Raw genomic sequence first — 14,575 nt, 5'->3', positions numbered from 1 at the left:
ACCCTTTTTTTTCCGAGCTATCTAAGCGGTGCTTCGAACAACGTCCTCTCATTCCAACTGCTCAGGTGAAATGCGCCACACAACGGGCGACCCACCTGCATCTCTGTAATTGGGCTCCACTGCTAGACTGCTAACCTGCCTAACCGGCACAAGACCATTTGCAGCCATCTTAAGGTTAGATTGTATCAGTTACTTAGAAATCCACCACATTCTCTTGTGTCTTCTGCTGATTCCTGTTGACACTACATTGATAGACTGCCTTTTCTGTTTTCTTGGTTTAGCGATCCTGACACACCCTAAGAGGTGTTTGAAGTTTCCTGCCTTCCTGCTCAAGCCCCAGCTTGTTTGAGGTCACACAAGACTACTCTCAAAACCCTTTGTGATTGTGATGTACAAGTAAAGTAGGTAACAGCTCTTCTTCCTCATCAAGTCAGAGATTGCACATCCTGTCAACACCTATTTCCCCTCTGTCTCCTTGTCTGGGAGCAATACACAGGATCAACTTCAAGTTAAACCTAGTCATGTGACCCAAGATACAGGCTGCAGGCACCAAATGACTGGGATAAGAGAATGCCAACTGTTTAAAACTACTGGTATTTTCAGAATTGTGATATAAAATCTGACTTTAGCTTTACAGCTGGTTTTATAGTACAATACTTTAGAAACCAAACTTGATATCCCTACCTGCTCCCAATTGAAAGTTATTCTTTATTGAATGTCATAAGTTAACACAATGTTATCTAATGGGTGTGGTAGGCATTGTCTTGTGAAAACATTAATGTGAGAGTTTTTCACTACCAGGACATGTAAAAATGTTAAAAGAACATATCCAACTTCTGAAACACACTGCACCCTACCCTGGGCTATTTCTGTTTTTACCCTATTGGTGACTTTTTTGTATTAAAAAGGAAGGAAAACAGTTTATATTACCAGGTCGAAACAGCAGTTCAAATCAATACACAAAAGCTGCAAAGCAGGCCTGAGATATGTTTAAAAGGCTACTTAAGTTGGTAGAATCAGTGCTGCAGGCCCACAAGTGGAATTTAATTTGCAGTCCCTGGGTACATGTAGAACCATTTTGCTAGGGATTTGCAATTAAATAAAATGTGCCCAATTCGGTGTAAGCCATTTTCAGCTTGTTTGACGGTAAAGTGCACAGTCCTAAGGCCAGTAAAAATAAAATCAGCAAACATAGAGGTGATTGGAAAAATGTTTGAATGAAGACCACCCTAACACTGACAGGCCTAACACACACTTGTGTCATAAATAAAGAATGTTAACTCTATAGTTGTTAATTAGAATGCTGAGGGAAGGAAGGGACAGGGGCACAGATCCAGACAACAGAGGGTGGGGGAAAGGAACATGCGCAGAGACAAAAAGCTGACATTGCCCAGCTGGTGGGAGGGGCAGCGACAGCTAAATGGACCACACAGGGCAGGCAGGAGGACAGTGGCAAAGTAAAGGACAATGGAGGTCAGGGGGAGATGGCTAGGGCAGAAAGCCAACCATGCAGGACAGAGGAGAGAAGCTATGACAGCACAGTGAACCACGGAGGGCAGGAGTGATGGGCTAGGAGCACAGAATCGGGCAATGGAGGCTAGGAGAGAGGAAGCAGGGGCAGCAAGATGATCATGCAGCTCAGGCAGCAGGGGTTTTAGCAGTTCAAACTGTTATGTTGGTATCTTAAGTTTGCTTATAAAGTGCACATGTCCCTCCAGCTTGGGTCTCTCTGCACAATATGAACTCCAAAGTATTGCAAGACCCAGAGTGCAACGTGTCATGCAGCTAAAAACGCCAGGTCTTAAGAGATTTCTTAAACTGTTTAAAGTCAGTACCTGCGCCCAGACACATTGGAAGCAGATTCCAGTGATGGGGGCTAAATGTGAAAAAGAGTACCCACATTGCCTCGTGGAACAAATATGCAGAGAAAGTAACAGGGATTAACTACTGGATCCAAGGCACTGGGTGTAGGAAAGTAGGATCTGGGTCTTATGGTTACCCCCACTTTTTGCTTGATATGATGCTGTTTTTGACTAGTTTGACAGGGATCCTGCCAATCAGGACCCCAGTCTATCTGCTTTCTCCCTAAACTGTTGTGTTCAGTACCTAGGTACATCCCAGATTGGATACTGGGGTACCCTTGTCAGTCCCTAGTTTATGATACCCATGTACCCAGGGCATAGGTACCCTAAAGTTCTCCCATGGGCTGAAGCATGTATTATGCTACCTATGAGAGACCATTCAAAATGGAACTACAGGCCTGCCATTGCAGCCTGTGTAAGTTGGTGCATGTAGCACTTAAGAAAGATATAGGTTCACTATATCCAAGGGTCACTGCACTTAAAACCTATATGTCACCCCTATACCAGGCCTTTACAATCCTGAGGGAAGGGTGCTTGTTTCTAAGTGAGAGGGTGCCCCTGCATAGGAAGGGCACCACTGCAGTCTATGGAGTCCATTCTCCCGGGTTGTCAGTGAAGCAGCCATATACTATATAGAGGAGCATTGCGTAACCGCATGATGACCATCTCAAAAACAGCTGCAATGAATCCTATCATGTGTGGTATCAAACATGTTGTAATCATACTCCCACACCATAAACGGTGTGGAAGGTATAATTCCAATCACTGGAAGAGCCCTTCCGTTAGGCTCTGGGAGTTCCCAGTACCAGCCTTCTAGTCCTGGAGAGCACAAAATGGTTGCTGTCGATCAGAGACATATTCCTGCCCTCCTGCTGCTGAGCCAAGCTCAAGCAGGGGAAGGCAGAAAAATAGGCATCCTGTCACAGGGAGGTGTGACCACCTCCCAGACAGGATTTAGTGTATTAGGGCTGGGTGGGTGTGCTTGCCAGCACCTGAAAATCTGCATCATACAGAAACCTTCTAAGGCTTGTGAGGCATCAAGAAAAAACAAAGTAATCTCCCTTGGAGAGATGGAGTCACTCCCCTAAATCCGTAGGCACCTCAAACTGCTGATCGGTCTGCTGATCCTGAGCTTCTGTGGACTTCGAAGGGTTGAACTACACAGGTGGTGGTTGTGCACGTTTTCCAAGGCCTGAGCTGCCCTCTCACCAAGTCTGAGGTCAGAATCCCTTGTGGGGGCTGCATTAACCAAACCCCTGTGCACTGTGTACTTTTACAAGTGCATATGCTTGTTGGCAACTCTGCAACAAGTGCGTTGGGCTCCAAGTAGCGTCAACCTCTGGCAACTTTTTCCACCAAGATATTCACCCACATCTCCCCATTGGTACCGTGGCCTGCTCCTTTTGGTGAGCTGCTCGAGGTCCTCTCACAATCCCTGTGCCTCTGGCCTGTGGGACCAATTGAGGGTATCTTTGTTTTCCTTGGGTTCCCGTGAATGCTCGATCCCTGCCCTCACTCCCATGCTTGTGGTGAATCTCCTGGACCTCGCTGGTCCTAACCGTGCACCTTCTTGCTTTCCTGCATGGTTTACCTTTGCCAAGGCTTGTTTGTGCTCCCGCCGGACACCAACCCCTCAGCACTCTACATCCTTCGTGGGGCAGCTTGTATTCGGGGCCTGGTTGTCCTCAGCATCGCCTGGTCCTCGCAGCTGCAGAGTTAATGTCACTGTCATCCTTCCTGAAGCACCCAACATTGGAGGGTATCGATCTTTCAAGTCTCCTGGTCACTCCCACGTGACATAGACGGTGTCCCCTCTGCTTTCAGGTACTCCTCTTCAAGAATTCACATTTGGATTCCTACAGACACTTTCTCCTCTTCCAGCAGCGACCCTTTACTGAGGTTTTCCATTTGGTTTGAATGCAGTTTCCGAATCCATTTCACAACAATGCACCCAGCGTCCCTGAAATAGGTAACCTGGGTACCACGGTATCCACAAGTGGGGTGGCTCTCCAACCTTCTGTCTTCTACAGGGTTTCAACAGGGTCCCTAATGTTTAAAAATCGAACCACGACTTGCACTTAGACTTGTACTGAGCACGCGGTTGTGGTCACACACTGCTCACGCTCTCCTTGTGGTCCCTATCTGGGTGGTTCTGTTGGTTCCCAGCATTTCTACGTCCTCTCAACATTATCCTGACTGGAATCGTGGTTTTTATACCACTTTCTTAGTAAATGGTTCGGTCCCCCCCCAAGGCCCACTGTGTATTAATGCTATTTACTGTGATTTCTTTGCTTTAGTTTTGTGTGCTTGGTGGCTATCTCCATGTAGGAGATACTTTAACATACTAGATAGTGTTATATAATAAAAACCTATTTTTTAAATACTTGGTGTGGTTATTTTTTCATTTAAACTATACTATTAGATTATACTCTGGTAAAACAAGCTGCTTTACACTCCTTCAAGACTAAACCTGAAGGATGCTCTCCACCGCTACCACTTTGATAGCTTTCTAAGGGGGATATACTAAAGAACGTGTGACAATTACTGTGAAAGTAACTTAACGTAACTCTTCATATCGGGGTCTTTCACGGGAAAACAACGATGTGTTAACCCAATATTCACAAGACGGAGGTACTGGGTGATATGCCCACAACAACGCGTCAAATGTCTGCGATAAATACAACGCAGCGGCGTTGCCAAAATGCGAAACACCAACGCAAAAAAAGTTGCGATGAGGCCAATCGCGATACAAACAGCAGCGAAAACCGGCTGGAAAATGCACTATAAAGGCAACAAAAAGAAGACACCAAAACAATTCGAACTGCGTAGCACCATGTATGCACCGGGACCTAGTGCAGAGGCCAACGCAAACCCCACAAGCCCCACAGACCACCAGCAAGGAACCTCGGGTCCGGGAAGGCCAAGGAGAAGAGGAACAGGAAGACAGGGTGCAGTCCGCAGGAAAACCAGATCAGCGTCACGGAGGTGACAGTACACTACCATCAACTGACTCACAATGAGACTAACGTGAATGCAATCGGAGTGTCGAGGAGGTCTAGAGGCGCTGGCATGGTGTGAAAAGCCACACCAAGCACAAACCCGCTGCCAACAGTAAGGCAGCAACGGCCACAGGAGGAGGGAGTCCTGCACCACAGGAGGAGCTGGAGGATATGGAGACCACAGTCATCAGTGTGGAGACGGTGCAAGCAGGTGGGAGTACGGACACACCTCAATAGAACCTGACATAATATCAACAGGGTGAGTAACAACCAGGGACTCGGGGAACGGGGATGATGGGAACAATGACACACATGCACAACGATATGTAGCACACTGCACACCCATAATGACCCAGGATCATGTCCCTGATCCCCGTGGCACACTGCAGCACACACCCATAGCAATCACAGCACATCCCCCGACAATGTGGTAGTAAGTGCATCACTGACACAACAGGGGACACAACTGGGTCCGGTCATACGCAGAAACAGGCCAATCACATCTAACAGAGAAGGAAACAGTGAGGTTCTTACGTACGTGTACAACCTCATATCCATCACGTAGTCCAAATGTCCACTGTCCCGCATCAAATTGCCAGCACCGCCCAACCAATCACAATGTACATTGTCATGCAGTCTGCATGTCAACAAGAACAATGCGCCAACATACATGTCAATACAATTCACATTACAAAGGGACAAACAACACCTCCTGCAGAGCAAACAGGACAACTCATCTGTGATGCTGGAGAAGAACACCACACCTCCAACACTGATGCTCTACAACAGCTCATGGACATCCCATGAATCCACCACCAGGGCCAGGGCAGCCAAGCTACTTAGATGAGAACCCAGGCCCTGCACAGACCACATCACATTCAGAAGCCAGGTGTCAGAATGCCAAAAGCAGATGGCCAAACAGGTGCGGGTGGGGTTAGAGCTCATGGAAGCTGAACTACATCACAAACGGGGTGTCTAAGTCCCATCAAGGATCACCTACACCCCACAAAGCAGCCCCACACTGCGACAGAGACACATGCATTTGCACATTTCCTGTACTGAACCATGCCCACAGTCCCAGAATCACCATCCACACACCCACCCTGGACCTCCGCACGACAGCCCAGTACACTCCTCTTACATATTGAGTGACTGACGACAAAGCTACATATCCAAGGTCGTACCCGCTGCCAGCGGGGGCATGGTTGCGTCCGTTGTACACAGCACAATGTAATGTTGTAGGCCCGGGGACCCTCATGCATTACATTATGACCACACGGACACACTCAGATAGTTGGTAGGACTGGCTACGGCTACGTGCGCCCAGCCCCTTTATTGGCAGGGACAGTGACGCCTGTGCTGGATGTGTGTGGGGTGAGTGTAAGCCAGCCCTCATGGAATTGTTGGTGCTGGCAACAAATACATCAGTGAACACTATTAAAACGGAAACAGAAAACACCAGCAATACAGAGACAACAGCGGAGCATCATAGTGGTAGCCGGAGCTAGTACAGAGTTCACCCAATGAGCAAACAGAAGTGTCTTTGAGTTCACAGTGTACTGAGGTTGGGGCACTATAGCTGAGCGCGCTCATGTGAAGAAAATGTCTAGGATTGTGTCCCTTCGGGATATTCCTGATGCAGCTGCAGTGCACCTGCATCATCTTCATCTCCAACACTGCCTGAGGTGACATTGCTGCGTGAGCTCTCCACAGCACGTAACCAAAACAGAAATGGACGATGACTCATGGTGCACTGAGTTAGTGGCACCTGGAGGGCTGAGCTGGTTCTCAGCAGATGATGGCATCCACAACCGGTGTGAGCAATTCCATTAGTCTGCCAGTACGACCGTTTTGACTCGGGCAATTGGCGTTTGGAGGTGGTTCTGGCGGTGGTGGCGTGTGCCTCCTACGGTGATGGGACGTCCGGGCCGGTCAGGACTCAATTTGATGTGTGAGCCCTGGTGGACCGCAGTTAAGGCCGGAGGCAGTGGACAGCACTGGGCCACAGACACATGGCGTTGATGACCCAAGGCCATCATCTTAGAGGCCATACAATATCTCAGAAGACAGGGTCCCTGACTTGAGCTGCACAGAGTTAGTGGCGTTGGATGCACAGCGGCCGGAACATACACCCCACCATGGGACGGTACCTTGGGGTTTACTGAGGCAGGGCTACACTAACTCAGCAGGTCCTCATGGAGGCCCAAGGGGAATGTGGCAGAGGGCTGCGGGAGACAATGGAGGGTGTCCTCCAGGGCCTGATGCGGAAGGCATAAGCTGTCGGGAGGTAGCAAATGGAGGAGTGGAATGCTACAGCCTCGCTTTCACCACCAATTCCGTATCAGCCAGATGAGATGAAGACAGGCCCCAGTCCACAGACTCAGACGCCACCGAAGTTCTACCAGAGAGTGTCCATGAATGTCGGGGAACAGACTTAGTGGCACAGGGGCTGGGAGGGGATGCAGTCTGCGGTGATGCCAGTACAATGATACAAACTCTGCCATTGAAAAATCAAAACTCAGTTCAACATGTGGGTCCTACCCGAGTACTGTGTGGCCCGAGGTCAGTTGTCCGCGTGGGCCCACAGACACGTGTGGTTGGAATGATATACACAGACTTGGTGGCACCACATCAAAAGGAGTATAGTGACTTCAACTCAGACATAAACATCGTCCTCTTCCATAGTGTAATCAAGACACAGTTCCAAATGTGTGACCTACTAGTCCGCTGTGTATGCCGGTAGAGTATGTCAACAAGAAAGGAGTACTGCGGGCCTGTGTCGCTAAGGCTGTGATGGTCTTAGGAGGCTGCCAAGGTTGTGGCCCTTGGGCTTAGAGCTTGCACCACCACGTGGTGGGCTCTCTTCAACACACGCCGGTGTCGACAGGTGAGCATTTAGGCCTGTGTGCGCAGGGGCTAACAAGATGGGTTCGGGGTCCAGCAGCCCGGGGTACAGCAGGCACACAGGATCACAGGCAACACCACTCATGGCGAAGGCCTCGTGGCAGGGTGAGAGGCGCCGCCCTGCCAGAGACGTTGAGCATTCCAGAAAAGGACAACGCCCAGAGTTACGTGCCTTTTATTCACACCCCTATGCCGGGCCAGCCTACTCCGCTCACGCCTACAGGGGGGACGTAACAAGCTACATTTCCGTGAGCTTCCCCACTACATTCCAAAAACCAGCAAAGTGTGTTGACAAGGATATGTGTGTGGTCTGCATACTGCAGTCTGGCCAGTACATCCACGCCACACTTGGCATTGTGTACATTCTCATTCATGGGTCACTTGCTTCCTTTGCCCATGCCTGGTCCCCACCTCTTCCCACATTCTGCTATCGTGTGGCTGAGGTGCCATGCCGTTGATGGCTTATGTGCATAGCTGGCCCAGGTTCCCACAGTAAGTTGTACTGTCTAAGCATGGGCGTAAAATCCGCTCCGCTCGCGGATTTTTCGGATTTTCGGCAAATTCGCAATCCGCGAACTCTCGCGAATTTGTCGAAAATCCGTGAATCCGCTCGCGGCGGATTTTTTGCTTGGTTGCGGCGCGCGGCGTGGTGCACGGCGTTCACTTTCCGTCATTTTAGCGTTTGCCGAGTTGTTTTTCTTTGCGAGTGACGCGCCATTTTAGATCTTGCTGCGTGTTCCCGCGGGAGTTTGTCGCCCGCGAATACGTACTCGCGGCTTGCCACCTTGCACAGCACACCTCGCGAGAGTTCGCAATTGCGAACACGTAGTTGCGGCGGAAAGGAACAATCTCGCACTTGCGAAATAGAGATTTTGCAATTTCGCACAAGAAAATCACCAGCAAACAGGATAAACCTTCAGAAAATTATGATTTTTATCAGAATCACTCCTCAGGTTGACATTTGCATGGCCTTTTTTTTTGCAAGGAGTCCATTTTGGGGGGGGGGAGGAAGGAAGTGCCCCACATTCTCCAACTTCCTGTTCCTGTCCAGCAGGCTCCTCCCAGTGCTTTGTCCATCTCCTGGTCACTTTCATTTGGATCTGGAGCTGGAAGGATTACTTTTTGTGGGTGCTGCTGGATATTTGGATTTGAGGCCTTTTTGACTGTCTTTGGATCACTTTTGGATTAGAAATCAACTTTCACAAGTAAGTTTGTTTGGGGCATTACAGTTGCTGCAAGTACAATTTTTGAACTTTTTCAGAAAATTAAATAAATTATATTGTGGGTAGCCACAGTATCCAGTAGGACCAGGGTTGGTTATGGGTGCATGATACAACTGTTTTGTTGAATTTAAACACCATTGAGGCCATGGATGGGCTGGGATTGTGCAGATTTTATTGTTTTTTGTCGTTTTTTTGGGCCTGCTGGTGTGGCCCTTTGCCCAGGGGTGGTGAGTGAGTGTTGCATGGGCCTAGTCTTTCTGTGGGGTGTCTTCTTGAATTTAAACATAATTGAGGCCATGGATGGGCTGGGATTGTGCTTATTTTATTGTTTTTTGTCGTTTTTGGGGGGCTGCTGGTGTGGCCTTTTGCTTGCCCAGGGGTGGTGGTGGTGCATGGACTGAGTGTGCCTGTGGTGTGGTCTCACTCTCTTTGATGTAAACATCATGGATGGCATTGGATTGTGGTGATTTCTGGCTGTTTTTCTGTTTTTTGGGGGTGTACTACTGTTGATGTGGACTGGCCATGTGGGTGGTGGTGGTGGCCATCTTGAGTGCTGGCTGGTACAGGCAACATGTGCTTGGGGTGTAAGGGGGCCATTTTGAGGAGAGGCAGTGTCTGAGGCATGCACTTATTTTGCCTACTTTTCATCCCTTATGCCCAGGGGTAGTGAGTGTTGCATGGGCCTAGTGTTTCTGAGGGGTGTCTTCTTGAATTTAAACACCATTGAGGCCATGGATGGGCTGGGATTGTGCAGATTTTATTGTTTTTTGTCGTTTTTTTGGGCCTGCTGGTGTGGCCCTTTGCCCAGGGGTGGTGAGTGAGTGTTGCATGGGCCTAGTCTTTCTGTGGGGTGTCTTCTTGAATTTAAACATAATTGAGGCCATGGATGGGCTGGGATTGTGCTTATTTTATTGTTTTTTGTCGTTTTTGGGGGGCTGCTGGTGTGGCCTTTTGCTTGCCCAGGGGTGGTGGTGGTGCATGGACTGAGTGTGCCTGTGGTGTGGTCTCACTCTCTTTGATGTAAACATCATGGATGGCATTGGATTGTGGTGATTTCTGGCTGTTTTTCTGTTTTTTGGGGGTGTACTACTGTTGATGTGGACTGGCCATGTGGGTGGTGGTGGTGGCCATCTTGAGTGCTGGCTGGTACAGGCAACATGTGCTTGGGGTGTAAGGGGGCCATTTTGAGGAGAGGCAGTGTCTGAGGCATGCACTTATTTTGCCTACTTTTCATCCCTTATGCCCAGGGGTAGTGAGTGTTGCATGGGCCTAGTGTTTCTGAGGGGTGTCTTCTTGAATTTAAACACCATTGAGGCCATGGATGGGCTGGGATTGTGCAGATTTTATTGTTTTTTGTCGTTTTTTTGGGCCTGCTGGTGTGGCCCTTTGCCCAGGGGTGGTGAGTGAGTGTTGCATGGGCCTAGTCTTTCTGTGGGGTGTCTTCTTGAATTTAAACATAATTGAGGCCATGGATGGGCTGGGATTGTGCTTATTTTATTGTTTTTTGTCGTTTTTGGGGGGCTGCTGGTGTGGCCTTTTGCTTGCCCAGGGGTGGTGGTGGTGCATGGACTGAGTGTGCCTGTGGTGTGGTCTCACTCTCTTTGATGTAAACATCATGGATGGCATTGGATTGTGGTGATTTCTGGCTGTTTTTCTGTTTTTTGGGGGTGTACTACTGTTGATGTGGACTGGCCATGTGGGTGGTGGTGGTGGCCATCTTGAGTGCTGGCTGGTACAGGCAACATGTGCTTGGGGTGTAAGGGGGCCATTTTGAGGAGAGGCAGTGTCTGAGGCATGCACTTATTTTGCCTACTTTTCATCCCTTATGCCCAGGGGTAGTGAGTGTTGCATACTTGCATGTCCCTAGTCTTTCTGTGGGGTGTCTTCAATGTAAACATCATGGATGGCATGGGATTGTGCTCATTTTTCTGTGTTTTGTCGATTTTTTGGGGTGTATAACTGAACTGATGTTCCTCTGTCTTCCATTGCTTTTAGGTGCACAAGAAGACTCAATAGAACCACCAGTGCCAGGAAGAAGTCCTGCAGCGGTGTGTGCAGCATAACGTCACGCGACGTCACGTCTGGACACAGAACCCTCTGCAACTCGTGCAACTGCTGCCTGCTGAACTGCTCTGAAGAAGATGGCCCCAAAAAAAGTAACCCGTAGCTCCTCTAGCAAGAAAGGTGCCAGTAAGGAGCAGAAGAAGCAAGTTACCAAGGACACTGGTGTGCCGCCCGCCCCTTTTTTTGTGAGTAAAAAGAAAAGTATGCCTGCAGCAGCTGCAGCGAAATCTGCTGGGGACCAAGCTGGCAGCAGCACCCCCGCTCCATTGGGCTCAGTGCCACCACCACCACCACGCCAACTTAAGTCCAAGCCCTTGAGTGCTGCAGAGGCAGCCAGTATACTTCTTCAATCACCATCGACCAGTGATGTTGGCTCATCGCAAGAAACCAGCAGCAATGTCCCTCAATCAACACAGGTTGTTGTAGCTCATCTGACGAGTGTTGAACAACCACAGCCGCAACAACAATCACATGTGCAAGTACAAGCCCAAGTACATGTGGAAGGAGAGGCAGCGCAAGGAGATGCGCAAGCAGAGGTGCATGGAGGGTCACAACAAGTGCCCACAATAGTTGTTCCTCCCGAAGTAGGGGCACATCAGGAAATCGACAATCAAGGCGAGGTATCATTTGAGGAAGCCACTCCTCCTGATGATCCTTCATTGTCTTCCACACCCCTAGCAAGGAAGAGATCAAGGGTGGTGTCTACATCCTCTTCAAGCACACCTCCTTCTGATGATACGGATCAAACTTGGGAACAAACAAAGGTAGTTAAGCGTAAAAGGAAGCTCGTCCAAAGTCTCAGAGTTATGGAGTGTGATGAGTCTCAACAAGAAGTGGCGGATACTGCTGCTGATGAAGACTCTGCCAACGACGACCCAGTCATCATAAAGGTCACTGCAGCCCCAGCGGGCATGCAGCAAACAGACATTTTGACCCTAGCCCGAAGAGCTGCTGAGCGTGATGATGATGTTGTCGATGAGGAGGCAGTGGAAACACCACAATCATTGGAGTTAAGTAGTACACCAACTCGTCCCGCTTCCATATTTCTTTCGGGCAAGAAGAGACCTCCGTCAACCTCGACCTTAATTAGTGGCGGTGAAAGTGCAAAACGTACAAAAGTTGGGCAATCCACATCCTCCACTTCATCTGGCATTAGCTTCATGACCACCACCACCAGTATCGCCGCCTCCTCCATGTCCCACAGACACTTCAAGTCCCCAGTTTGGGACTTCTTTACTGTTTGTCCAAAAAATCCAAAGTTTGACATTTGTACCATTTGTAAGCAAGCAGTTAGTCGTGGTAAGCCAGGTACCAACTATGGTACCGGAGGCCAGAGAGGTCATCTTAGGAGATAGCACACTGTCAAATGGTTTGCGCACCTAGATGCGATCAAGAAAGGCCAAATTCAAGGAAACGTTGATGTTTCATCTGATGATGACGAGCAGGAAGAAGACGTGTCAAACACTTCCCTTACACCCAGTACCCCTGTCAGCAGCACACCCAATGTGAGGCACACTAAGAGTGTTGGAGCGAGTGAGACACCAACGCACAAAAGTTCACCAGCGAGCAAAATTGGGTCAACGAAGTCATTATCAGCCCGTAAATGCTTGGTCCGGGGCAACATTAGAACAATGCTTACTTCAGACGTGCCATATGAACGCAACCACCCACTGACGCGTCTGTATAACACTAAGCTGGCTAAAATGCTAGCTGTGGACCTTCTACCTTTTTCTTTTGTAGAAGCGGTAGGTTTTCTTGAATTAGTGGCAACGCACTGCCCTAAATGGAAGGTTCCGAGCCGGTTCTATTTTGCCAGAGTTGCGGTTCCAGCACTACATGAAGATGTGCTGCAGGCGATTGGGGCAGCTTTGCAGAAGAGTGCTGTTCAGACAATACATCTGACAACAGACATGTGGACCAGTGGCGCAGGCGCTGATTACATGTGCATCACTGGACACTGGGTCTCTTTTTCAGGTGTTTTAGCAAAGCTAAACGCAGGTGTTGACCCGGACAAAGTTTTCAAAGCTGCTCGGAAGCATGCAACACTAGCCATGTTTGGCTTGGAGAAAAGTCACACAGCAGAAAACCTTTTGGAAGAGTTTAACAAAAAGCTCTTGAAAATGCTATCCCCCCTAAAACTCAAGATTGGTTATGTTTCCACGGATAATGGCGCCAATGTAGTTAAGGCCATGCAGATAGGTGACCATGTTAGAGTGCCGTGTTTGGCGCACTGTATCAACCTGGTAGTTCAAAAATTCTTGAGTGATAAAGACAGTACAGCGTTCGAGGTAATGGCCACCTGCCGCAAAATGTGCAACCATTTCAGCCATTCTTTTAAGGCCCGGAAGCATCTGCGGAGACTGCTATTTCAACGTGGAATGCCAGTGAAAGCACTCATCCAGGAGGTGGCAACACGTTGGAACTCAACCTTCTACATGCTTGAGCGTCTGTATGAGCAGTATACGGTACTCGATCACTATTTCTTCACAGAGGGTACATCTCAGAAGGAGGACCTGCGGATGAGTGCGGCGCAATGGGACATAGTTAAAAGCCTGACAGACATGCTTCGTCCTTTTGAGTTCTTCACGCGTGCAGTCAGCCAGGAGGACTGTAATTTGGGAAAAGCTATCCCATTGTTGTGCATGCTGGAGCACCAACTGATGGCGGTGTCTTCTGAGTTTGAAAAAGATGTACAAAAAAAAGACCATTTTATTTTGTCTGAGAAATTATTAGAGCGCCTACGTGGTGATGAACGTCTTCAAAAGATGAAGTCAGATCAGCATTACATTTGTGCTACTATTCTGGATCCACGCTACAAAAAGGCGCTGGCAGGCGAAGCATTCTTTCCTTTTGCTGATGCAGATGTTCAAAAGTACAAACATTGGTTAGCCTGGTCAGCCAAGAGGTTTGAAAAAGAACGGCAGGTTATTGAAGGAGAAGCCAGTACATCAGCATCAGCATCAGCAGGCCATCCCCAGTCACAAGAATCCACTTCTGCACCTGTGGCTGGGGCACAAGTGACCTCTCAGCCGTTAAAGACACCGGCAACTGGATCATCTGCACCACACACAACAAAAACAGTGGCTGTTGTAGAGGATTGGCTAAGTTTGCTTGGGTATGGTTCTCGAAAAAATGTCACAGCCACAGCAAAAAGTAAGCAAAGTGGAGGAACCATTGCTGACCTTGAGTCGATGGTGCAGGACTATCTGAATGACTCAACAGTGGTCTTTCTTAATGATGAGCCATTGCAGTATTGGCATGGCAAAAAACAATTGTGGCCACAGCTCTTCAACCTGGCTATAAACTATTTGTCTTGCCCACTCGCAAGTGTGTCTTCTGAACGTGTTTTCAGTGCTGCTGGTGGCATTGTAACTCCCAAACGGAGCCGCCTCTCGCCCAAAAATGTGGAGCGGCTGACAATGATCAAGATGAATCAGCACCTCATACCACCAGATTACAAAGTACGAGAAAGCACGCCGCATGAAGACGAGGAGGACGGCAACGTAGATGAGGGGATTTGTTC

This window comes from Lissotriton helveticus, chromosome 1_1, assembly GCF_964261635.1.
Source record: "Lissotriton helveticus chromosome 1_1, aLisHel1.1, whole genome shotgun sequence".
In the NCBI taxonomy this organism is placed as follows: domain Eukaryota; kingdom Metazoa; phylum Chordata; class Amphibia; order Caudata; family Salamandridae; genus Lissotriton; species Lissotriton helveticus.
This window is presented reverse-complemented; position numbering follows the sequence as displayed.